Source organism: Streptopelia decaocto, assembly GCF_964273445.1.
Source record: "Streptopelia decaocto genome assembly, chromosome: 5".
In the NCBI taxonomy this organism is placed as follows: Eukaryota; Metazoa; Chordata; class Aves; order Columbiformes; family Columbidae; genus Streptopelia; species Streptopelia decaocto.
Window position 1 is genome coordinate 34648520 of NC_138659.1, and position 26278 is coordinate 34674797.

Genomic DNA, 26278 nt, shown 5'->3' on the forward strand with positions numbered 1-26278 from the left:
TGAATCACATCTGTTTGATTTAATAATAAACCTGACAATTCACTGCTACCAGCCCCTCAGAGTCAACACCTGTCTCGCTCTGCGTCATCTATGAGCAACACAATCACCAGCTTTGGTCCAATCCTGGAACATTTACAGCTCAGGATGCTGGAAACCAGAGGAACACAAGGACACATTCACCTGAGATCTTGCACTCACAATAGATGGAAACACTCAAACCAGACTGACGGGGCAGACAAGACTCTCGGCAGCCTGGCTAATTGTTGTTCCTCACCAAAACCAATCAAAGCAATGGAGATACTTGCCAGGGAAACATGGGATCAGCGGGTTTCTCCCAGTCTAGCTGTGCTCTTCCCTCCACTGTGTTCACTATTTCTTTTCTTCCCAGTAGGAAATCTCACCCCAGTTTCTGCAGAGCATTTCATCCACTTAACACCATGCTGGATTGAAACGAGGAGGCTCTATCAGTCCCTGGCTATCGTACCTTTATTTTATTAATGAAATCGTATATTTCGATGCACAGAGAAAAACGCTTCGACTCGCAACCTGAGAACATCTGATATCACAGTGAATAAGAGGAGGATTAAAGCATGATGACAAGATGCTGTTCCCACAGTCACTTTTTTGATTATAATCCCACTTTTACACATGTCCACCAGATGTTACTCATATCACAACTCAGTACAGACAGATGGCTTCAGAATCTCTTCTTCCCCACCATGTATCATCGGCTCCCGCCCATATATAACAGCCCCTGCAGAAGGGAACAAGGTGTGCACGTACCACAACATCTGCACAGGTGTCCCCGTGCGCCACCACTACACGTTTCTTCTCGCAAAACCCAGAGTGTGGGACTTGTGGGAGAGGAATTCCTCCTCCGAGGGCCCAGACGCTGTTAAACTCCTGGTAATTACTCCAGGAGATAATCAGCATGTGTCACTATGACTCAATTACCACTGCTCGCACCTCCACACCAAAAGGTCAGGGGTTCAGCTTTACATGGGGCTCAGGCTTTAATGCGCTTCTGAAGATGGGGATAGAGCCCACCACAGGGTGATGGATGGATGGATGGATGGATGACCGAGCTGCTCCATGCCCTGGGAAGAACCATTTGCTGTGCAGAAGATAACTGGGACAGCTTCTGCTACCAAATTCCGGGAACAAGCATGCGGGAGCTCAACTCTTTGCCAAGTTCTGCTATCAGATGCATTATCTTGCAAAGCACATCCACAGACTCGAGGGTTTGGCTTTGCGCAGATTTGAGGGCTCGTTATAGCCTGATCTTACAGCAAAAGAGTAACACTTAGAGCAAAATGATAAGAAACAGGGTAATGGTTTTAAACTAAAAAGAAAGGAGATTCAGGTTAGACATAAGGAAGAAATTTTTGACACTGAGGGTGGTGAAACACTGTCCCAGGTTGGCCAGAGAGGTGGTGGATGAACCATCCCTGAGACATCCCAGGCCAGGCTGGACGGGGCTCTGAGCAACCTGAGCTGGTGAAGATGTCCCTGCTCGTGGCAGGGGGGGTACTGGGGGAGCTTTGAAGGTCCCTTCAACCCAAACTATTCTGTGATTCTATAAGAAACACCAGACGTAGGAGGAGTTTAACCGATGGTGAGGACCCGTGTGTTTAGGACGGCTATTTGATGTCCCAGACAGCGGTGGGTACAAGGGCCCTTCAGCCACGTTGGAGATGCAGCAAAGCCCGAGTGCTGCCGGCTACAGGAGTGGGAGAGGAGGCAGCTTCAGGAAGCAAACAAAATAGAAACAGCAGATGAGATCTGAAGGGATTATTCCCGACAAGGCGAGTGACAGTATTAACAGCCTGGAAGTTTCCCCGGTGCCTCAGCTTCTAAGCACATCCCCGAGGAGAGCTGACAGGCAGATCAGTATCAAGAACCACGGACGCAGAGGAGGAGAGACTCATCCCTCAAAACCTCCCCATCCCATCCCTCTCCCTGACATCCAGTGCAGAATGCCAAGCCCGAGCCTTCAGCCGCACTAATCTGAAGCACTTTCCTACTTGATTTCCCTCTTTTCCAGCCCAAGAGATGAGGGGCATGTCTAAGAGGGCACAGAACCCTGGTTCAAGTGGACATCAGGGATGTGGCCGTGCCTCGGAGGGGACAAACCCACCGGGCTCTGGTATAACTGGGTCCCACCAGCAGCTGCCGGTCCCTGCAAAGGGTTCAGAGCAGCAACTGGAGCTTTGCCCATGCCCAGCAAGGCGATGGGGTGATGGAGAGATACCTGTGGGGCGGAGGAAAGAGGAGCAAGGGGGGAGAGGGCAAAGGGTGTCCATTGAGATAATTGACTGCTCGACTAATTAAAATTCCTGCCCTTTTGCAAAGGCTGCTAATTGGGGCTGGGATCTGCCTGCTCACTCAGCAGCTTTGCCCAGAGAGAGGGGAGCCCGCATGGAGGGGGGGATGGAAGTTTGAAAAGGACCCAGGCCCCTCATCAGGGCCAGCGGAGCCCGGAGCTGTTTTGTCTGACCGATAATAAGTGGCCAAATTGCTTTTGACAAGTGAAGGGGATTGGAAATAATGGGGAGTCTGTGAAAAGCCCAGAGTGCAGATGGGGGGGATCCATGAGATAATGAGGAGGCAAAGCCCTGGCATGGTCGGGGTTTCCCATCTCCCAGCAAGGTGGCGGGGACGGGGAAGATGTGCAGGACATCTGCACAAGGCTCCTCGCAATATTTGGCGTGGAAACATTGTGCCCGAAGCACAGTTTTACCCAGAGGGGGTCCCACCGGGGCTCCAAGACCTCGCCTCAATTCCAGCTGCTACAAGCCACCTTTAAAACCTCATGTTATAGCACCAAAATCACCGTCACCCGTGGGTTTTCTCTTCCATCTCCCACCCCAGTTTGGATATATTCCATGTCTTGAGCAGATGTGCCAACAGCAGCCCCGAGACCCCAGCACAGGATACGAGCGCTCCGGCAGCACCAGAAATCAGCAATCAGACTGCAATAATTAAAGCGTTCATTTACATACCAATGCCCTCCATACTCTGCACCTTTTCTCTCTTTCACGACGATGCGGTATCCAAATCTGGAGAGCGTATGAACACACGCGGCCAATTTCTTTCTACTCAGAAAAGAAAATAGCCTATTTTTTTCATGTTGACATGCTCCGTGTAATACACGGTTGGTTATTTTAGTATCTAACGCACATGACAGCATCCAGAGAATCTGCACCTTTTGTGAGCTGAGACAGGGGCCTTACTGGAGATGCAGAAGACATCCAGGAGATAGAGCTGGCTTCTTGCAAGCATAAAAATTAGGATACATTTACTCAAAAACAGAAAGAGGAGCTAGGATGTACTGCTTTTGAGGGGGTCAGCCGGGGGGGGAAACAGGGTATGGAAAAAGAAAAGACACTGTGAGTTAATGATGGTGCAAGCCAGACCTCCTACGTGGATTTAAGTTGATCTTGCCAAGGGCTCTGTGATCATACAGAGCTGACATCAAGTTTCTCACTTTCTGATAAGTCAGATTCACCCGTTTGGCTCCATAACTTGGCTTTTGGGACCAAAAGCGTCCAGGGTTGCGTGGGTTTTCTCGTGTTCATGCGCAGGCACAGCCCTGGGGAGCCGCTGCCCTAAATCTCAGTGACTCCCACCTGCATTGTTCCCCTACAAGCTCTGCTGTTGCCCTGGGGTGGGATTTCCCTGGAAAGGAGCTACATATTCCTTGCTCACGCAGACATCGCACCCCACTATTTTTCGGGGCACCTGACACATCGCTCTCCCCCTCCCCAGAGCTTTCCACACTGACAGGGGCCGGGAGGAGACAAAGATGCTCCTTTCCAAAAAGGAACATAATTCCTGTGATTTCTTCCAGCACGGCAAAGAGGAAAAACATCACTTTAACCCCTTGGTGGCTGCAAGGCCATGGAGCTGTCTGATGCAGCGCACTCACCCCCATGCTCCAGGCTCTTTTAGCTTCCACCCACTTGGTTTCAAAGCAGATCTCAGATTTCAGCAGCCCTGTGGGGACCTCCGGAGCTGCTGATATACCCTTTTTTTCCCCACATCAACTAATACAAAAAATAAACATAATGTTTTAATGTTTTTCCCCCCCTCTACATCTCTAAACTTGGATTGTCTTCCCTCCAGCGGAGCTCTCAAACAGGTACCCTGCAAGTCGCATTCTCAGCTTAAAAGCGTTGCAGCAAACCTCTGTAGCAGCTCATTTGCTGTTTGTTTCTTCTTATTTTTAAAGACAGAGATTCCTCAAGCTACCTGGAAAACAGAAACCTGATTCCCTCTGGTTCCAACCCCCCTGTCCCCTGAAGGCCACCTTATTCCCTGCACAAAGCCATGACATGCTGCATGTCCCTAAAAACCCCCCTGGACCAGGCGAAGTTCTGGACCCATTGAAGCCCTCAGTGCTGACAGCCCATTCCCATCAGTGTCACACAGAGACACGGGTGCCCACTGGAGAATACAGGTGGGGACGATGTGTTGCGCTTTCCTCGCAGCACAAGGGGCAGAGGAAAACAAATCAGACAGGGCTTCTGATTTTTTTCCTTGTTTTCCCCACTTCTTTTTCTTTTGGAAGCAAAATAACAAGGCTGCTTAGAAAGCAAAGCTTGCTGTAGCAGCAATGGCAACACTCCTTTCTCCTAGATACTCTTCTAAAAGTCAGCCTGTGTGTCTCTTGATATCTTTGTCCTCCTTTCTCCTACAATAAATCCTCAAAGCTCCAGCGGGGCCAAGGGCTACCGGAGTCAACAGCAACGTCCCCAGGTCCCGTGGAAGAGGAGAGAGGGCACGGAAGGAGCTGCAGGATTGTCTGCATTTTTCCTTAACAGTTTGGGGTCAAGCCTGATCCCCGGTAGGGTCAGGCTAACACGTCCAAGTCAAAGGAGACCGTCTTTTCGCCGCGGGAGCCCGGCCAGGGGGAGGCTCTGCAGCCTCTTCAGTAATAAAAGGATCGGAGATGGATGGAAAACATGGGGAAAGGAGGGGGGAAGGATGCGGCGATGCTGAGGAGCAAAGCGTCTCGCTGTGGGGATGCGCTGGCCCCGTCCGCTGCCCAGGGAGGGGACCCATCCCCATCAGCAGTGTCACACCCCAGCATCCCTTCCCATAGAGCGCTAAGCTGCAACCCACCATGGGACCAACGGGTTTGGGAGCAGATCCGCACAGGAGGTGACATCAAGAATCATGCGATTCCCCCCCAAAAAAGAGACCTCTCGTCATCTACAGGACGCTTCTCACCAGCAAAGAGAGCTCGAAACATTGAAGCCGTGGTGACCCAACAGCAAAGTGCCGACACCTCGGATGAGAAAGAAATGAGGAAACCTGTGCAGCTGGGTGACACCTAAATGTCGCGTACCAGCGCTAAGAATGAGGTTTGTGCACAAGAGCGAGCGTGGATGCTGCATCTTGCTAAAGGGAGACAGAGCGAAGGAAAACGCACACATGCTCCCTGCCCCTTCCCTGGCTCATGCGAGCGGAGCAGGATGCCACGTGCAGCAAAACAGAAATCAGGCATAAAATAGGAAGATGTCAAACTTATTTTTTCTCGGAACGTAAGCCCCATTACACAAGGCAAAAGGTGCATATTAGCTGTAATAAAACAAGAAGGTTTTATAGAGATGAATATGTCTGCCCCTTCCTCGCTAAACCGGAGGTTGTAAATTGTGACGGATCATGTATGTTTTGGGGAAGCGAAAGCAGCGCACGTGTTCTAAGGGAAAAAAAAAAGAAGGCGAATTGGGGAATAGAAAGTTCTCCGAGCAAAAGGCCTGAGAGACACATTTACATGGTGCTTTTTCTTCTCACCTTGGAGCTGGTGTAATTCTGTTCTGCAGAAGGAAACCTCTTCTCACCCCTGTGTTTTACAGCTCTTGGAACCCACGGGCTCCAGGCACAGACCAGCACGAGGATGAGCTTAAAGCCCGTTGTTTGCTGGGCTTGTGGTTATTAGAATGGGATAAACGATGAAAACAAGACATTACGGCAGCCCCGTTATCTGCTTTCGTGTGTCAGGCTCACCGCAAGCATTTCTGCGCTCCGATGTCACCAGTGAAGCCCTTTGAGAATAGGGGAGCTGGGAGCAGCAAGTTTGAACAAAAGATAATCATTCCTATCTTTCCCCTTTCAAGTTTTTCTGTAACAAAAGCCTGTTCCTGTCTGGTCAAGGAACAGATCTGCCTGCACAGCCAAACTTCAAATACTTCTGATTGACCTCACCACGTAAAATAGGTGCCATTAAAGTGCTCTAAGAATAATTCTCAGAAATCATGAGTCACTGTCTGATTTAGGCAGAAAGGACTAAAATGATTAAATTATTCACTATGAATTATTCACCGAGGTCTGATAATTATGTTGTAGTTAGCGATCTCCGTGTAGACGGTTCATTACGAGCAAACCACTTACGCACAGTTAATATCTCACCAAAAAAAACCCCACTTTTGTTATTGCACGTCGTATATAATGAAGCAGAAACACCAGCGGCCCTCGGAGGCAATCAGAGCGGCATTAAGCGCAAAGGGAAAGCGCTGCTATTTCTCACTAATTCTCACACAGCCTTTCTGAGCGAAATGCTGGTCTTAGCATCGCTTTCTCCAGTTTCAGAGCCAGCTGGGGCACGTTCCTTGGAGAAACACAGCAGAAAATTCACCTTTTGCTGATGAGCACCAGGAAGCCCCAGCATCGCTGTTGATTTCGGGCTCTCAAGGACCACAGACAGTTTAGTCTTGCTTGTCCGAGTGCTGCTCGCAGGCAGCTATTTGGCAACTGAGCAGTTATTTACTCGCAATTGCACTGGCAGGGGCGGCACGAAAAGCTGGCAGAGAGGGGAAAGAAGCTCTGAGAGCTCCTCACCTGCCAGGAAAATGGGAGGAGAAGCTCATCTCCCCCACGTCTCAGGGCTCACCAGTGATGCTGGTATGCAGAAATAGCCAGGTGGCTTCTCTGCAGCCTGGTGCCATGGTCCACGCTGCCGACCAGGACGAGGACCTTGGGTACAGCTCCAGGAGCACATCCCAGACCCACACCAACCTCTGGAGCATCCACCCATGATCCCATGATCCCAGACCCACACCAACCTCTGGAGCATCCACCCATGATCCCATGATCCCAGACCCACACCAACCTCTGGAGCATCCACCCATGGGTCAGAGGTTTCCGATGCCTCTGAGAGGCTCTCAACGCCCAGATAAAACCAGGTGCCCAGCACTGTGAATATGAACTCCTCGTTTTGTGGGTCCTACAACATGGCACAAGCCCTGGTGGGCAGACCAGGGTAGCTATGGTGCACCAGGCTCCTATCTCAGGAACACCCCATTTTTTCCAGCTGTACTGTTTCCTATCACGTACACACAGCTAAATAATCACCATCTTTCCTGTGCAGGGCTCATTTGACATCTACAGGAGTCACCCTGTTTCCCTAGTCTGTGCCAAGTCTGAGGAGCTACGACCTGCTCTTAGGGTGCATTTTTCTGATGACATCTCTATGAAAATAACACCTTGCAGGCATTCCCAACCATGGGAAAAGAGAAAGAAAATAACAAGCGGAAAGGTCCGTGTGATGTCTCACTTTCCGTGATGCAAGTTGGCAGGGCAGAGGAACTGGTGTGAACAGAGAGATGCTGGGGTTATTCCCACTTCTCCACGGGATTTTATCACACAGGGTAGTGGACGCAGGACTGTAAGGGATGTTTTATTGCTAATAACCCATCATCCCATCCTCTGTTTCAGTTGCTGCGTTTCACGGACGATCAGCCATAGATTTAATGCCAAAGCCTCTCAGCCAGCCATCTGTCATGAGAAGCGGACAGGGTTGAGGGCAGCAAAGCATTCGGGCACACACGACCTGGATGCTGGGCTGGCAAACACTTAATTCTTCCCTTTCTAATTGTGGTTTGGAGGGTTAAACACCCCACACTTCTGAAGGGCAGCAGAGCGCAAATCTCCTGCTACAAGGAGACCAATAATTGAAGGCTAATGGAATAAAACACCGTTAATCGCTGCTTAAATCAAGGTTCGCTCTCTTTCAGTTGATGCTACTTTTCTCTTTGGGTGCTGGTGAGGTCATCATGCCGAGATGGTGACATGCCAGTCATCACCATGGTGACAGACAGTGATGTCAACGAAACACCAGCACGGCCTCGCTGGAATCGGGCTGTGAAGGATGCAGAAAAGACCCCTGTGCAACAAATCTCAACTTCCTAAGACTCCGCCTAAAAGCAGGGCTCTGCCACCCTGACGGCAGCGCTCCAGCGCTGGGGACGGCTGTGACCCTGAAATGCGAGCAGGCACGGCGGAGGATGGGGACACCGGGATGCTTCTGTGTCACATCACCCCATAGGGCCCCCCAACGGCACGTTGAGCAGACGTCAAGTTTAACATCCAGAAGAGCTCACAGCTCAGCTACTCATCATGATAAAACAAAGCAAGTCTTGGCATTGGACTAGTTGACCTTTGAAGGTCCTTCCAACACAAACTATTCTACTATTTAGTCTACCTCAGATGTGCTGTCTCTGGTTTTACTTGATACATACGAGCTTTTCTCTTGGAAAAAGCAGTCAGCAATCATTTCTATTTATTACCTCTGAATCCTACCCTATTTAGCTGGTCTGGTCAAACAGTCACAAGCCTGACAATATTCAAGGAGCAATTGGACAACACGCTCAGACACACGGTGTGGACTGTAGGGTGGTCATACACAGGGACGGGAGTTGGACTCGATGATCCTTGAGGGTCCCTCCCAGCTCAGGACATGCTGTGACTGCGGGCAAGATGCTTTTCCATACCTCCATCATCCTCCTTGCCTCTTCCCTGAACCCTTCCCCATCCTTTCCTCTCCATCAGTGGGAGGCCAGAGCTTCACACGACAACCATGACGTGGACGTACCCTCTATCATGGCGTGATACTGTTTGCTGGTTTGTTCCCTGCTTTTCTAGTAATTCCTATCATTTTATTTGCTTCCTCTGACTGCCACTGAGAACCGGGTTGATATTCTCATCCGGCTACCTATTATAGCCACAAGATCTCGTCGGTGAGCGGTAATAGCCGGTGCAGCTCCCCTTAATCCTAATTTTCTGTAGGCGATGTTTTCTCTCGGGTGAAGGCAGAGCAGGAAAACAGGACTTGCTCAAAAATCAGAGTGCTTAGGCTACCCCAAAGTCCTTAATTTAGCCCTTTTTAGGGGGTGCAATGATTTTCCCTACTCTTTGCACCTCCTTAATGTCTCATTTCTGTCTGAAACTCCTCGCTGCACAGGCATTTCTGGCTCTTTACCTTGGAAAAGTTAAGACAAAGGGCTTTCGAGGATGAAGTTGCATATAGAGTTACCCCAGCACTGTGTTTTAAGACACTTCTTCAGCTTTTATGCTTGCCCTCTCCCTTTTTCCACGCCAGCATTGATTACGGTGGGTAATTGTTTTCTAATTGGCCTGTAGCTGCTTATCTATCTTAGATAATTAAAGTGAAGAAGAAAAAGAAGAAATAAGGAAAGAAAACGGAACTTTACTCTTAAGTAGCTGCCTATCGACTGCCTCGATCGATGGGGAGGTCACTTTGGGCAGATCCGCAAGCAGGACACGTCCTTGAGTGAAACACACACTCTGACAAACCCAGCGAGACACCGTCCAACCTCTCCCCTCCTGCTTCTGCCAAGTCCCCCCCTTTATTTATTACACCACGGTTTCAAGCAAACAAGTCGTATAGGATCAGGACGCTGACAAAACCCTTCAGTCCAGCAACACCATATTGGAGGACACCACCCAACCATCAGTTTGAGTTCAGGAGGCAACAGCAACAAATTTCAGAGGGTGCTACGGGCTGATTTATCTGTGCTGGCAGCAGCACGTACAGACCGGTATCTTCAAGATCTCTAACACCCCTGTCAAGCTGGATTGAAACCAGCCAACGAAACTATCGACTGCTCGGCTACAGGTCTAGAAAAATCATTAGGAAGGGTGGAGCCAGACCACAGCACGACTGCACAACACAGCTCCCTTGCCAGCCAAGGCAACACGGACATTCCTCATCACAAATGTGCTGGATTTCACCCTCCAGCCCACCCAGCTGTATTTAACAGTAAGCACATCAAGGCACTCTGGTGCCTTCTCACAAATGCTGGCACCAGCTGTAACTCAGAGACAGTTCTGGAGGTACTTGCTGCCCAAAGAAATTAAGAACTCTTCCAAGAATCTTAAGAGTTCAGTATCTGGCCCTACTTTGTAGTGGGGGCTAGAGTGGAAATCCAGCTCCCCGCTTGCTCAGCCTTGGAAAGGCAACCCAGAGCAGCTGGACTGAGACAACAGAAGGTTTTAGACCTGACCCAGTCTCCCAGAAGTCCCGTTGGAACCACCAGCACATGCCTACACACCTCAGACAACTAAAAACCACGCACAGGGTGACACAACTGCCACCATAACGTGCCTCCCACAACCGCAAACCTCACAAAATAGTGCAGGAAAGTCATTATCAGAGTTAGCAAGCAGAGCGAATGAGGCTCTGTAGGTTCATCAACTTTGGCGTGGTGCTTCGACAAGGTACGCAATTAAGAGATTGTCCTTCTAAGGGCAGAAGTCCTGCCTACCTTTGAACATCCACCCACCTTAGAGGTGCTGGGGTGGAGAGCTGGCTCGGCGTTTTGCAGAGGAGGCCATGGCAGAGATGCATTTGTCTCGCTGTAGATGCTCAGGATGTCACCGCGTCCATGAAAGCTGTTGTATGTTCCCTCCGTAAATAATGGAGAAGAAACACGCGCTCCTGGGGATGAGCTGACTCGCTCTTCAGATCAAAAAGAGACCACGAACACCTCACCCCAGATGCACTCATTTCTAGTCTCTGCCTACCAAGGGATCTCAGCTGGCCAGCTCAGGTCAACAGTGAGGGCTTGGGAAGGCGCACAATTAGAAAGATCTCTCCAGGGCAAGGAATCTGCTGAAGCTTGGGCACGGGTTAAGCCACCTATTTTGACTTCGCCTAATTTGTGTGTCCATCACCCAGAGACCTCAGCACAGCGACGCCAAGACGACACACGCAAACCAGCGACTGTCAACATGCCATTTCCAAACATCGCCTGGTACACTAAGGAGGTCCTGCCCAACCAGCCACCCACAAACACCAAATTAGATCCTCTAACCACACAGCATGATAAAAATTCAGAACCAACTTCAGCAAAGCGCTTTCTAAATAAAGTATAAGGTTTCATTTGTTCTTTCCCGCCCTGCATCGCAGATCATGCTGGCAATGCTCCAAGCAGGAACCTTCTTTGTGTCCAAGCACATGCTAATTCAGTTTAATTATGGATTTACTTCACTGGCCGCGTCGCCAGTGCCAGTGACGGCCAATATTTGCAGCCGAGGGAAGGAGGGAAAAGGAAAAGGAGGTTTTCTGTGCTCTCGCTCCTCTCCAACCCCGTCACCGCATCCCCATCGTTCAGAACTTGGTGTGCACGAACACCACGAAGATAACCCACTCTTTATTTGTACAATTTATTAGATAATCTCCTTCTAATCGAGAACTAATTAAAGGAAGTAAATGCTTGGTTGGAAACGGGGATTAAAATGTGGATAATTATCATAAACGCTACATTTGTTGTTCCAGCCTGCTTGGTCCCCTCCTCCCCTCTCCGTTCCCCCGGTTCCTCTCCCAGGCTGGGTCTGATAATGCTCAGCCTGTCTCAGAGGGGGTTTGCTTTCACAATCAATTATTTCCTTTTTGTCTCTCTGGCTAGTGTTTCATTTGTGTGAGAACATTAGCGAGAACTGTTTTCTTTTCCTTGTAAATTCATTTAGATGACAGTGACAGAAGGTGGGGAGGTGGCAGCTGCAAGGAAAAAAAAGGAAACAGGAACATTAAACCGAAGCTTATAAATTATTTCATCTTCTGCAGACAATCCAGATCTGTCACCGCGCTGCGAGAGGAGTTTTTCTTTGGCCGAGAGTTGCTCGCAGGCACCAGACATTGATGTATGTGGGAGCCCGACAGGAGTCTCTGCGCAGCTTTGGGTTGTTCCGCTGCTCACCTGCCACTAGCAAGGACCATGGCCATGGAGACCTCTCCGGACACTGTATTTAGCTCACAGCCAACAAAGAAATATTTAGTTTAGCTCATCATCATGGTGAAAGCACGTTTTAAAGCCTGCGCCCTATTGCTTTGCTGCAGTCTCTTGACAAGGCAGAAGATTCGGAGAAGCAGGAGGTGGCTCACGCCACCTCCAAATGTGCTTGTTGGCCAAGAAGCACTTGCCATAGATTGACCTGAGGCTCCGGTTTCTGCAGGGCTGAGGCAGAGCAGCTCCTCTCTCCCCTGCATCAGATGTTAACCACAGGAACACAAATAATTACCCCTTTTAAAGTGCCCTAGCATGAAAAACGGGGGGAAAGTAGTGACGCTGGGAGCAGGCGTCTCAACAGCTTGATACCAGAACGTGATAGGGATGTTGGCATCATAGCCAAGAGGCAGCAAAACAGTGGTGGGTTCCACAAAACGCGTTAGAAAATTTTACACTGTGTCTGGATTTCTTGAGGATCAGGCAGTAAACAAAGTGATAAAAGCACAGAAGTGAAAGGCAGGGGTTTATTTTCATTTCTTCTAAAGAAGGGAAAGGTTCTTCCTGCCTAACCCGTACCTGTCATGCCACGGTCCCACTTCATAGCGTGTCACAAAACAACCCTCAGCCAGTCGCCCAACTTTTAATGTGATGGATGCCTGGGGAACGAGACAACCCCCAGCTGAGAACACACACAGTCCTTGGAAATACCGTCATTCCGTTTGCTTTGGGTAGCCCTCCCAACAGCCCCGTGCACAAGCGGTGATCGGAGGGGCCGGGTGAGCACCACCAAGGGCACTGGGACCTTGCCTTGTTCACACCAGCATCTCCTGTCGCATCATCAATTGTCCTCACTAAATGGGGACACCAAACCAGCCCTTTGACAAAACGCACAGATTTTTATGCCAATCCACTCCCACGACTTTGGGAAAGCACCTCTGGCACAAAGCCAGGCTGGGCTTTGGCACAAGTCAACCACACCAAGCACACACCCCACAGATCAGGGATCTTCTGATTTACGTTCGGCCAGGAGACAAGCGCTGTGTACAAACGCACAAGGCGTTAGCATATTGTTATTCCTGAAAAATCTGAACTATTATATTTCAAAGCAATATGTAACGCATAGGCGTCTGGACTCCGATATCCTTCTCATCATCCCTTCTTGCCTTGAAGTAAGGTCTTGCTCTCTAAGCATCTCGACAAGAATAACACTCAAACAAAATGAAAAGCAACCTGGCTGGTGATATATATAAAAGATGACATCTCCAGAAATCCCAAACTTCAAAGGGGCAGCTTTCAGCTCATGACTATCCACTTCCTCCAGCCCTCAAGGCTAGTGTCATAATTCTAAAGCCACGGGAATCATTTGATCTCTCCAAATGGCAGCTCGGTGGTCTAGCACTCTTCTGGATGTCAAAAAAGTATGCACCGCCACCAGCAATATTCTGCAGGGGTTAGCCTTTGAAAGAACAGATTGAGGTGAAACAATCAAAAGATTCAGTAGCATTGGGAGGAGGAGGGGGAAAGAAGCTATTTAAAAGGACAAGCGCGTTCTGTGGGACTCAGCTGATGGCGCAGCGGGATGTCAGGGTGCCCAGGTGGGACGGTCACTACCAACGTGGTGGATTAACCCCCAAGGTCTCGCCCCAGTCTCGTACAACAGCCCGTGGCTCACGCAAGAGGGGCATGGAGCCTGTTCACAGGACTAGGGACAGCACACCGGAGTGGTCACGAGAGCACAGGTCTCCTCTGGGGCAAGCCAGCAGGCTGGGGAAGCCTTCCTCCTCCTCCTCATCCTCCTCCAGAGCATGCCGCAAGCACCAGCCCTCCCCCAGGACATGGAGGGTGTGGGTGACGAGGAGGGAACACCAGAGGCTGCCAAGAGAAGTAATTGGATGCCTGCTGGTGAGAACTCTTAATTAGAGGCTTTTCAGCAACTGCATGTTTATACGGAGTTAATGTATTTACTTTGATGTATACACACTGTCATAAACGAGCTCCCTCCCCATGCGTCGGCAATTAAAGCAGCGTTTTGCAAGCAAACAGACCCACAGCCTCCCACAGACCGGCAGGGCGACTGCGAGGAGCCAACCCCCAAATCCACACCTCTCCCCAGCCCCATAGCCCAGGGGAGACCCACGGAGCACCCCGAGAGACCACGGGTTTCCCAGGGCAATGCCACGGGTGACCGTGACAATATCTCCTCAGTCCACGTGGGCTCAGCGAGTTACAAACCTCACCCAGTCCAGCCTGGAAACCAGGAAATTAAGCACAGTTTTCATATTGAAAACGGGAGTAAATCCCTCTCTATAAGCCGGGCACTGAATTGTGCACCGGCAGCAGTTTCTGAACAGATTGGAGATGCTGCAATGCCACAGTTTAATAGAGTATTTACTCCTGTGTGGGAGAAACACTCCATTATCTGGTTTATTAATTGTTAGTTAAGTAATGGGAAGGTGCCCAGAGCAGGAGACGAGCCCTCATCACTTGTTATTAGCTTAAGAAACCAGCAGAAATAGAATAACTGAAGATAAATTATCACAAGTGTTGCCCCAAGTACCGCAAACTGACAGAGGGGAATTCAAGGAGCGCTCTCGGGGGCAGCAGCGAGGAGACAGCAATAGGCAGCCCAATTTTATATATAAATATACTTAATAATGAAAAGATTCCATCATCTCTGATTTTGAATACCACTTTTCATGGCTGGGATCACATGGATATTCACGGCTGAGAAGGTGTCCCCGCTCCTGTAGGAAAGCTCTGTTTATTAATCTATCACTGAGAAAGCGAGACAGGTTTTGTATTGGCAGCACGATGCTGGACATGAAAAAGAGGGGGTTTTATTAAAAAAAGGCAACATACAGCTGCAAACAGTCTGTCCTGCGATAGACTTGGAAATACAGGTAACCCCGTTATCAGCAGAGGAGGCTGGAGCAGCGATGGGAGTTTCTATAAAATGAATTTAACAAGGACCTCGAACAGCAGTCGAGAAACCAGCAATGAAAAGGTACAGGTGTCCGCCTTGAATCCCTGACAAGTAAAAGCACCCAAGTTTCTCAAACATTGCAATAGCTGCCGCATCTAAACAAGTAATATCCAACTACGTGCTCAGCATCCACACTCATTTCCCCAGAATCCACCTTCCAGCAGTGGCCGCGTGTTCTCAGTTTGCTGGTTCCCATCCCCAGGCATGGGCTCTGAGCATAGTGTCCATCCCGCAGAAATCCCTGTCTGTGCACAACCCAGCTATGGGGAGGGACAGGAGCCTCCCACCCATGGAGAGAGGAGGGTCTTGGATCCAGAAATCAGAGCAGGGTACCCACAAAATATATATATGTATGTATATATTCCTGCCCTCACAGCCCTTTGCCTAGAAAGCTGATCCAAATAGCTTTTTTGTGCAGCCCATCTAGCATGTTCACCTGCAGTTCTGTACCGAAAGGTAGACATAAAGGAAAAGGATACACCAGGAGGTCAGAAGGTTGAATTGACACCAGCAGCACACTAATGTTAGCTAGAAACCAGAGCTTTGGTCTAAGCTTACTAAAACCAAACCAGAAACATCGCCTGGTCTAGAAGAACGCAGGAGCACCCAATGCCGTTCTTCACCCACGCAACCAGAAGAAGCCCCTACCAGCAAATTCTATATCTCTGGATCCTCCAGGTAGGGAACCCAGCCCCAGATCATTCCTTCCCTTGTAGTTTACAGCATTTTGTTTGTTTAAATGCAGGTTTTATTTACATGCATCACTTTACAACCAAATACCAGTTTGTAAGAGAGTCAATGGCCTCTGCAGAATTAATTGATCTTGTTTTAGATCCAGCAGCATACAAGCAAGAGAACTGCAGCACACAGTCATCCCCACGGCCCAGAAGCAGCCCCACTCACTTTAGAGAAGCTTTACAAGAGCTGTACCGCTTTCAAAGCCTTAGCTCTTCGGGTATAAGCATCTCTTACTCCACATTGCATTTATTCTCTTCTAGAAACACAGTGATAAACACCACTTCATCTGCAACAGAGCACCCTAGATTCCAGCTCATTCACTGTAGTATTTGTTTGCCAGAGATAAAAACCCACCAGCCTGCTCCCGGCCCTAGAGGACTCCAAAAACTTTACACCTAGCTCAGTGCTTTTCATTTGAATACATATCGGAAGTTAAAATAGAAGACTTTCTTAACAGAGTAGCAGCTCTCTGAGAAAATAATTAGCTCAAAGCTGCTCCCACATCCATCACCTCCAACTGTTTCTTACCTGCTACCCCAAGTTTCCTCTAAGTTCAGCTTCCAGAATAAAGCAGAAAACTTCCCAAGCACCTCACTCCTGCTTTTATAAGTTCTTGCCGCTACAGAACTACTCACAGGTGGGCTAACGATGGCAGCCCAATTAGGCCGCCCTAACAAGATCCTTTCACTTAAGTGGATCCAGGTGCACCTTTCACTTTGCAAAGGTGCCTCCTTTGCTGTGTCTTCCCAGAGTGGGTACTCCACTGCTAAATTGCTTATTGCTTGACAAATGCTTTGCAAATGCGGTATTTTCCTGCACCTTTCTTGTGACTTTGAGGATGTACAATGGATTAGAAAGCACCGGGGTTTAAAAGGAGCGCTCTGCTCATTGGTACTACCCGACGCCTCCAAGGCAGACAGGCTTTGAGGGAGATGAAAGGAGACAGACGTGCCAGAGAGAAGCTTGTTTTTCGTATTATCACTACATGTTGATAATCTGTGTTATTACTTCATCATAGGACTCTTTCTCATAGACAAATTATAATGTTTATATATGCAAATAGAGCAGCTGCTATTGATATAAGCATTTTTCCCTGGCTATGGGCTGCTGATGGTGCCCCATGTCCTAATCTCAGCTCAGAGATGGAAACAAGGCTGCGGTCAATGTGGAAGGTGATTCTACCTCTCTGACTTTTCCCTTCCCAGCCTGGCTTGCCCAACCTCCAAACTTAGACTATTGGTGCTTAATAAAAAGGTATTTTTCATCATTCACAGGCATTTAATGCAATTGTGTCCCTCTGTAACTCCATCCCTTTGCAAAACCTCCGTTGTGGTGTCCTGGAGGGGTGAACAGCTGGGCTGCAGTGAGCTTATGCTAAAAGTTCTGCCAAGATGCAGCTTAACGAGCTGACGAGGTACAGCTGAAGAGCACTGAAGACACAGGGAGGACATCGGCACAGTAGGTAAAGCGGGCAACAAGATCCACATCAAAAGCAGCTGGTCCCAGCTCTTGCTGACGCTCACGCTGCTCCAGAGACTGTTTCATCCTGGAGAAAGCTCTCACGTACGCTGTGATTTTAGTGAGAGGCAGGGACCAGAAAGGTAGGCAGGATGAGAATCAATCAAGATTTGTCAAATACACCGGAGAACTCATTTTTATGAGATAAGTGCCTTCGGAGAAAGCGTTGGTAGACACCTACCACATGTTCAGCCTGCTTAGTGGCGAAGTATGCAACATTAATCACTGTCACTTGGAGGGGCCGAGCTCCAGCTGAACCATCTTCCAAATTTCCTCCTCTTGCAGCCATCCTGTCCCCTTTTCCCTCCTCAGTCACGGGCAGGAACATGAGTTGCATTCACAGACCTGTGAACCTGCAAATCAGGCTGATGCTTCTGGCAGCTGCCGTATGGACCCATCATTCATTTGGTGCTGAGCTGCCCTTCAGCTCGCTACACTGAATGGACTCTCATTTCATGCAAGATAATTAGTGGCATGGGCCAAAATGGTGTTAGAGACGCCCGATGCCTCTTAGCAGCTGAAGTTCAGGCGCTGCTGTCCCACTGCGGTGGGACTTTGCCCTTAGAAGCAGCCAGGATGAGACAAAGTGACTGGTTTGGAAAACACCTTCTTCCCAAAGCAATTATGACCAGCAAATGAAGATGGGTCTATTGGAGCCCCAGCTCTCTGACAAACCTACCTGGGAGCAGGAGAAGATGGTGGTAATCCCACAGCAGCACTGCAAGAGAAGAACCTGCAAGGACCTGAGTTGTCTAAGCTATAGAAGGGGAAACAGTTATGTTCTTCTAGGGTATTGTCACCAGCCTCCTGCTCCCCACAGTGAAAATGTCGTAATGGGAAGGGCTGTCGGGCATTGGAACAGGCTGCCCAGGGAAGTGGGGGAATCACCATCCAATTTGGGGTTTAAAAGATGCAGAGATGACACTCTTAGCGATCCGGTTTAGTGCCAGCTAATGGTTGGACTTGATGATCTTGAGGGTTTCTTCCAATCACAATGATTCCATAACATTTCTTATTACAGTGTATTATATGCTGCAAGGCTTTGTTGTGTCTTTCTTACCCACCCTGAAGATGAGCAAGGTGAGAGTCCTGTCCTGAGGGGTGTTCACAGCAGACTCCTCTTTTTCTGTATGTCAGCCCATTTTCAGGCTGAGATTTTTTTATTGTCTTACCGGGGATCTTGTTCCTGCTTTTTAACAGCCTGAGTTATGGGGCTCCATTGTTGTTTTCAAGCAATTCCCCCAGGTAACCACATTGGATAACGTCTGATAGGTTAAACATCGCATCTAGGGAGTGGGGAAAACTGGGTTGTAGTCTGAAGACCACATGGACTGCACTGTTAAGACTACAGGGAGAGAAAGAAATAGCTGGGAAGTCATAAAAAGACCCTATTTTGGGGGTTTTAAGCCACCTTTAGGGAGCAAACTGTCCTAAGATATCCCGCCACAGGTCCCTGCTCTGCACCACAGCAGCTGTCACCAGGGACACGGTGCAGAATTAGAAAGCTGAAGCTCTATGGAGGTCGCCTCCTTGCAGTGACAATGACACCTATCACAGGAGACAACGAGTGGCATTTCCAAAGCCTCCTGGCTGGGCAAGATTATATCACTGCAGTGGGATTTGATGGAACAGAAGAGAGAGATGGGCAACGAGGACTGTAAAAGCTGTTGAGTCATAAACCAAATCTCATCAGGCATTAAGACACTGATGACGGTGAGCACCGGAGGGCAGCAACCTGGCTGGAGGTGGGAGAGGATGGTTGTCTGCAAGTTCCATTCCCTTGCAGGCTCAGCCAGATGGGAAAAGCATCTCTGCCTGCAAAACTCTGCCTATAAAAAGCGGCGGGATCACTTACTGCAATGCATCTTCCCCGTGCTACCCCAATTTTGGGTGCACCTCTTTCTTTGGCCAAGCCTAACATTACAACTGCCTTCCTCATGTGTTGTTGACACCGGCAATGAGTCCCGCGTCCAAGCTGGGGGTATCCGAGGATCCCGTCGCAAGTGGCACCACAGGCTGTATTTTGGAAGAGGGGGATCCCTGCCCAACACAGAGTCTCTGGATCTTCGCTAGAGGAGGAAGGGATTCACCTCCCAAACCACTCCAAACAAAGGAGCCAAAGAGACACGAGGCCATGCAAACACCCCGCTCCATCCCCACCTCACCTACCAGGGACCCGTTTTATAAGGGAATCTGCAGAATCCCAAGAATTGGAGCTTTTTGGGTTGTAAAAACACCAGGGGTGGCACCGAATCCAGCTGCCCAGAAACCAAAATAAAGTAACTCCTGACTTCTGTGTGGTTTGGAGCTGGTTGTCACATCTGGGGACAAAGACAGACGTGGACCAGCACACATCCATCCCACAAGGGCTGTTACGAGCCATTCATTTGCAGCTCAGGAGTGAGGACCATTCAAAATAAATTACCTTTTTTTTTTTAAATTTATTCCTTTTTATTTATATTCATTACAATTATTTATTAAAATTAATGGTGTAGCGGTGAGAGCAATCAAGGACCTGCACCCTGATTTTATGCTGCTGCTGTCAGCACATGCACAAAAAATATCAGAGTCTAGGGCACCAGAAAAAGACATTGTCAATGTGTTCTTCAGCTATGGGACAGGAAAGGCAAAGAAGGAGGGAAAGGCAAAGAAGGAGGGAAAGGCAAAGAAGGAGGGAAAGGCAAAGAAGGAGGGAAAGGCAAAGAAGGAGGGAAAGGCAAAGAAGGGAGGAAAATGAGCAAAAATCTGCCTGCCAATGCCCCAGACCGCTCCGCTCTCATCCTAAAAAGGAATCAGAAGTCTGGAAATTGGGTAGAGATAATCAGCAGTAAACATCTGAAAGTCAAGGTTTTTAACTTGGGTTTATCTTTCCTTTTCAATTTCTACATCAGAGAAAGGAAAATGCTTTTGAATGCTTTATTATATTGCTTGGCAATGAATAAAGGCTTGATTCCTACGTCCGAGCCTCCAGAGCCCAGCCAGTAAACCCCCTGCGAGGGTTATCGTGTGATTTCTGGACTATGGGAGGAAAGGATTGTTGCACGGTAGAAATCACCAAATACAAAATACATCTTAGTGGTGCGTGCAGGAGGTTCCAGGCATGGGCCAGAGGATGTGGCACCTTTTGGCTCCAAAAATGCACAAGCCAGGATGAGCTGAAGGCTTGTTCTCATATGTAGACTCAAGAGCGGTTTGGAAGGAGTAGGAAGAGGGATATTGTCACCACGTCCCAGCTCTGAGTCAGAATTTGGTGATCCCCAAGCAGAGCTGGCAAAAGGGAGGGTGAGGACGCTCCATAATGTGCTCCAGCACAAAGTCCCAGCAAGCAGGAGGGGACAGGAGTGGTGCCATCCCCTCCCGCAGCCTCAGGGGACCGGTGGCACATGGAACAGCCACAGACTTTGTGCCTCAGTCCTTCTTGATGAGAGTCCGACCACTGAATGTCCAGGGCATTAAGTTTACTGCTCTGCTGGCTCATGGGTCCTCCTCAAGTTACCCCAACTGTTTCTTCAGTGCATCCAGGCTGAGCAACAGCCTGTCCTGCCCAGAACGAACCACCACCATATCCTCAACGCTTTGCTTTCCACCAGTAGATATAGGCGTTGAAAATAGAGGGGATTTCCCACGCCCTGTGCAAGCACAATTAGCCCCCAAGGCAAAGGGCTGTGACAGGCAGTGCTGAGCATCCTACCTACACCAGGAGATACCTCCAGTCACAAACAGCACCATCCCAGCTCACTGGTTGAGAAGACAGGCTGAGGAACAAAGCAGCGTGAGGACAGAGGTCCCATCCTGGCCCAGAGGTGATCCCTCAAAGGGAAGGAGGTAGCAGAGCAGAACAGCTCAGAGAGGAGCAGAAAGGGAAGGTATATTATTCAATCTCCGCTGCTTCTCCCCAGTCTTCCTGCTCTGAAGGCAGAGATTTATCCAGAACAAAGGCTGAGCAGATAAAAAAAAATAAAGGCTTCAGAAAGAAGTATTTATTTGCAGGTGCTAAATGATTTCTTGATTAATTCTGCAACCTGCTTCTTCCTCGCCTCCAGCCCTGGCTGCTCGGCATTTCATGGAAGAAGTGGTTAAGCTCAACAAAGAGAACGTTCCAGCAGAAGTTTGCCTGATGTGGGCAGCCGGGTTTGAGAAACAAAAGACTGAGAAAGAACGTGAAACTAATCTGAAACTCTTTTAGCTAGAGCAAAGCTTTGCTTTACCATCAGCACACGTCGAAACTTCCCCAGACCTAATAAAGCAGCGTTATCATTACAGCTGGTGCTAAATGCAAGTATTACTTTAAGGGAGGTGGGGGAAAGAATAAAGAAGTAACCTGTATATAAATATAGATATGGATAGAGAGGTACCACAGTATGCTCTCAAATTGCAGGCTTTCACAGTGCGCTGTTTTACAGTGGGATATCATCAAAATTAACATGACAACGTATCATTACAGGGAAGGACGGGCTCTCACACCCTCACAGCCCAAACAGAGTCTGAATGCGGGATCCCAGCTCATCAGCATCGCCGTTTACTCCAGGGAGCATGTGGCGGAATACATGGCAGATCCAACATCTTTGGAGGCATCAGTAACATAAACAGCAACAAACTGTTAGATCAGGGAAAAGCCCAAGCAGCTGGATAGGAAAAGCAGCGATGTACTGAAATCCTGGGTGTTTGAAGGAGAATTCGAGCAGCACTGTTTAGTTTATTCATGATTTACTACCTGGCATGGGGTTCCCCTTTTCAACCTGAGACAAGCCTCACTCAGAAGAGGAGCCCTGTGCAATAAATCACCTCTTGCCATCCGAACGCGGCAGTAAAAACAAGATAATCAGATCTGTGACAATTTAATTATCACCCTCCTGAGGTGGCTGCCCCATCCTGACCCTGTTAGGGAGCCCATGGGGTGCTAAAATCCCCACGACTTGGCCGAAACCTGCTGGGAAGCCAGCGGCAAAACACCCCTGTCCATCACCTTTTTCAATTGAGAGAAGAAAAGAGATTGAACCTCAGGCCAAGAATTTGAGTCACTTCAATACGAAAAGAGCCTTAAAACTTTCGCAGCACCGTGAAACTGGTCTGTACCGAGGGGAACGCGCTGACTGAGGAATCCCCTTCTTATTCCTGTTGCACTTTGGGGTGCAGCAGCTTGCAGGGAGTGGGGAGGGTGCGTTTGCTGGCAAGAATTGGGCACGGGGAGTCCTCCGACAACACAACTCAGTTCAGGCGGTGCTGGCTTACAGGTCCCTTCCTTTAAATTGATTAATAACGACACATTTAAATAGATAACATAAATTAACTTCTGAATTGCACCATTAGTAAGTAATTAATTTCTTTGCTCTGTGAAACTAAGATATCACATGTTATCTAAATCTATAAAGAGAAGAAATGCTGAATGAGGACTCCATTAATGTAAAAATTGATTTTTCCATTTACCCTCTTCTGAGGGATTTTTTTTAATTCCTCCCCCCCTCCAATGCATTTATTTTTCAAGTGGCTGAGGGTTGGGAGTGTAACCTAATTTATACTTCCACTGGTAATCAAACGATCATGCATGCTCATTTCAACCAAATGATGTCATTATGAAGGCTGTTAAAGCCAGGGTTGCCTTGGAAACACAAAATACTGATAGTTGAGGTTGGACATCCGAGTTCTCTGCTGGCACAAGTCACAAGGAGACGGTGCGACCCTGCCAGACCTGGCCTGGCTGCTCACACTGGGAACATCACCCCCAGTTGCTCAGATGGTCTCTTCAGCACTTACCGCGTTACTATCTTTCTTATTCCTCCCACCAGCTGCCATAATCTCTCACTTTTATGGAGCCAGGAGCGGAGAACAGGCTGGGTTCAAAGGCAAAACGGATAGCGAGGTGTGGGGTAGGACCCGCTCACCCCAGCAGGAAGGACTCACCAGCTCCTTGTTGCATTTCAACCCAAATCCACGTACCTGGTGCCTCTTAGTGCAGCCCAGGATGGAGATTTACTCGAGGCGTCTCCACCGACCAGAGCCAGGACCCAGTTGTAGCCAAGGTGTTGGATGCTCCTTTCCAAACCGAGGGGCCTGAGAAACGGTCCAGGACACATTCAGCGCTGGTGCAGGAGATCACAACCGTGCATTCGGCATCCCGTTGTTCACAATGGAGCGGGAGCTGCAGCCTAGGAAAGGGGAGATTCATTTTGGGTGCCGCAGAGCAAGAGGTTTGCTTGCAAAGCTCAGCAAGACTGGACAAAACAAGACACATCTGTCCCCTCTTATAGTCCAGAACGCTATTTCTACGGCAGTGCTGCCAGGATGGCTTCAGGCAGCTGTCCCCACTGAGGGTGTTTGTGTGGGGTGGACGGTGAGAAACGGTTGGCACCAGTTAGGCAGGAGACTTTGAGTAGCCCAGGACATCGCTCCACCAGCAGAAAAGGATGCAGACTGGTGTTACGGGTTTGGGACCAGTCCCTGGGGCTCTTTAGCCAGTTCTGCTCTTCTCAGTTTAAGCTACGGGGAGAGAAAGCTCAGGACTAAACTGGAGACGAATCAGTACCAAGGATGCGAAGAGCCACATCTGCCTCCCTTCGCCCAGGAAGCCCCGTCCCTGCCGCCGAGGCCCTTCGGCTGTGCCAAGGCCTGAATTTCAACGTTCCTTTCCAGCTCGGTTTTATCTACCGTGTCCCAAGAACAACGCCGCGTCGCCTCTGATCACATCACGCTGAGCTGAGAGCCGACGTTAACGTCCACCTGGGAGAGAGGAGGGTACAGCTTGAACCACGTCTTCAAATGCAGGCACCGCATCCATTTCTCTAAAGAAGAGAATAGAGCTGAATTATTTACAGCGAGTATTTTGGCTTCATCTTTTTTTTTCCTCTTGTTAAAGAACACAAAACAAAACACACATACAAACAAGTCAATGGGATGAAACATTTACTGTTTGTGCAAAGAGTGTTAAATGAACCCATTTCAGCTTCTCGATAAATATCTGGATGTCCCCTAGGCCCTAACTTGGGTGAGCAGGTAATGACATTAATGCCATCATGCCATCCTCTTTTCCCTTATTGAGTCACCTTCCCCTTACACACAGGAGCTTCTTTTAAGGCTCATCAACTGAAATTGTTTGAATGCACCGAGAAAAATAATAAAAAGAGCATTTCATAACATTGGCAGGAGCATTTCAGGCGTGAGTACTTTGAATATTTATTCGCCCTTTGTGTGAGCAATCTCAGCAAGAAAAAGTCGGCGCGAATAAAAGGAATTGCAAATACCAGCGAAGTGGCTGGGTAGTTTTCATTCATGAGAATGTTTGCACAGGCTCCTGGGAGAATTATTAAGCAAGGTAATACAAAATCCCTTGTAGCGTCAAAGCTTCGGAGGCTCCATAATCCTCCTTGTCCAACAGAAAGCATTTATTCCTGATTGCTGAGGGCCTAAGCTGCTGTGGTTTTGGCTGTTGGTTTTCCCTGGGTTGGGAAGCCTGGAGAAGGATTGGCAAAGCCTGGAGAATGCTGGGCTTTGCCATATTTCTGTGTCATAACGTCTCTTATTGCCTCTGCCTCTCTTGGCCAAGCAGCTGATGCTATGGGAGCTGTAGGGAGGGGAGGGACCTGCAGCAAAAAGCCGGTTATGGAGCAAATCATGGCAGAACTTTGTATCACGGGGCTGGATTAGACGAGATCCCACCTCGAATCAAAGTGAGAAGGTACTGCTAAGGAGTGGAGCCAAAACATCCTCCCACCACGCAAAGAAAATGCAGGATAGCTGCATCCACTGAGTTTTTGGGGCTCAGCAATAAAAGCACCAGGGCAAATTTACTCATAATTAGCCTTTACGGGCAAAAAAAATCCCAAAGAACTTCACTCTTGCCATAGAATGTTATAGGATGGTGCAGAAACTTATAGAAAGGATATTGTTTTCCATTATCTCGCACAGGTTTTTAGAGCATTTCTCTAGAACCCTGTTGGTTTCAGCCCTGTTAAATTCAATAACTTCCCTCAGGGAGTGCTTTAAGTGTCAGGCTTGATTCAGTTATATAAAGGGATAAGGGAATAATCGTTAGACAGTGCACAGGGATGGAAGAAGTGGTTTTGTGTGGCACCAGTCTTATTTAAGATCAGTCTGAATTTATAGATGAGGCTGATGAGAAAGTTGGAAGCAACTAACGTAAGCGTAAAAGACAAAAGCCAGGCAGTGCTTTTAGAGAGGGCTGTGATTAACTGGGGTTCTACAGAGACACGGGGATGGTTTCAGACAAGTATTTTAAGTGTTTTTAGATGTTTGTCTTGGTTTCATCAAAATGATGTCCTATGTACTCGTCTTGCTATTCATAATGTAAGCTATGGGGCACTGGAGTTTATATAAGAGCCTGCATTGCCTGCTTTGCAATTAGTGCATCCTGCAATTAGTGACCCAGAATACTGCAGTCTTTAATATTTCTTCTAACCACTAATACAGAATATTTTACTCCTAATATACTGTTGTCCTTGTGCCTTAATTTATTATGGCAGTGTGAACCGTGACTAATCCTTCTGCGTGCTGAGCGCAGACCAAAAACCCAGATCAGCGCCTCTGCTTCCGACCGCTCACCTACCGTCTGCTCCACAAAGGGCCAAGGTGGACAAGCGTGGCCTCCAGGAGACAAGGCGTGCGAACATCTGCGTCCATCCAAGACCTGCTCTGATCAGGGGCACCTGCGATTCAAAGAGGAGAAAATTAAAGGTGAAATTAAAGTGAAATTAAAGATGTTGTGACAAACTTTTCACTCATCCCGTGCATCCCAAAGGTCAAAAGAAAACCAGACCCAAGCATACAGGCAGCGTTGAGAAATGCTGCCAACACCAGCACGAGTGTGACGTGAGCCTGGATTTTGCTGGAGTCAGCAGCACGCCAGGCAGATTTGGAGCCTTTCCCAATTTTGCCATCGATGACCATGGCTTCATGCCCGATGCCTGGCGATCCATAGGCTCTTGCTTTTGTACAAATCACGACAACTGCAGGAACTCTTCCCAGCTACCCAAATGCTATGTTCACCTCTCAA

At 48.6% G+C, this 26278-nt stretch overlaps 1 protein-coding gene across 5 annotated transcripts in view; it reads right to left on the bottom strand.

Moving 5' to 3' along the window:
- SGPL1 (sphingosine-1-phosphate lyase 1) overlaps window positions 1-26278 on the bottom strand; it is a 231618-nt gene that overhangs the window by 94743 nt on the left and 110597 nt on the right. For all 5 annotated transcript variants that reach the window (XR_014184160.1, XR_014184161.1, XR_014184162.1 and 2 more), the window contains 2 exons: window positions 25832-25931; window positions 23209-24050 (listed from right to left, as the gene is read on the bottom strand). The gene's annotated coding sequence lies outside the window, so the exon portion shown is untranslated. The remainder of the gene's footprint in view (window positions 1-23208; window positions 24051-25831; window positions 25932-26278) is intronic.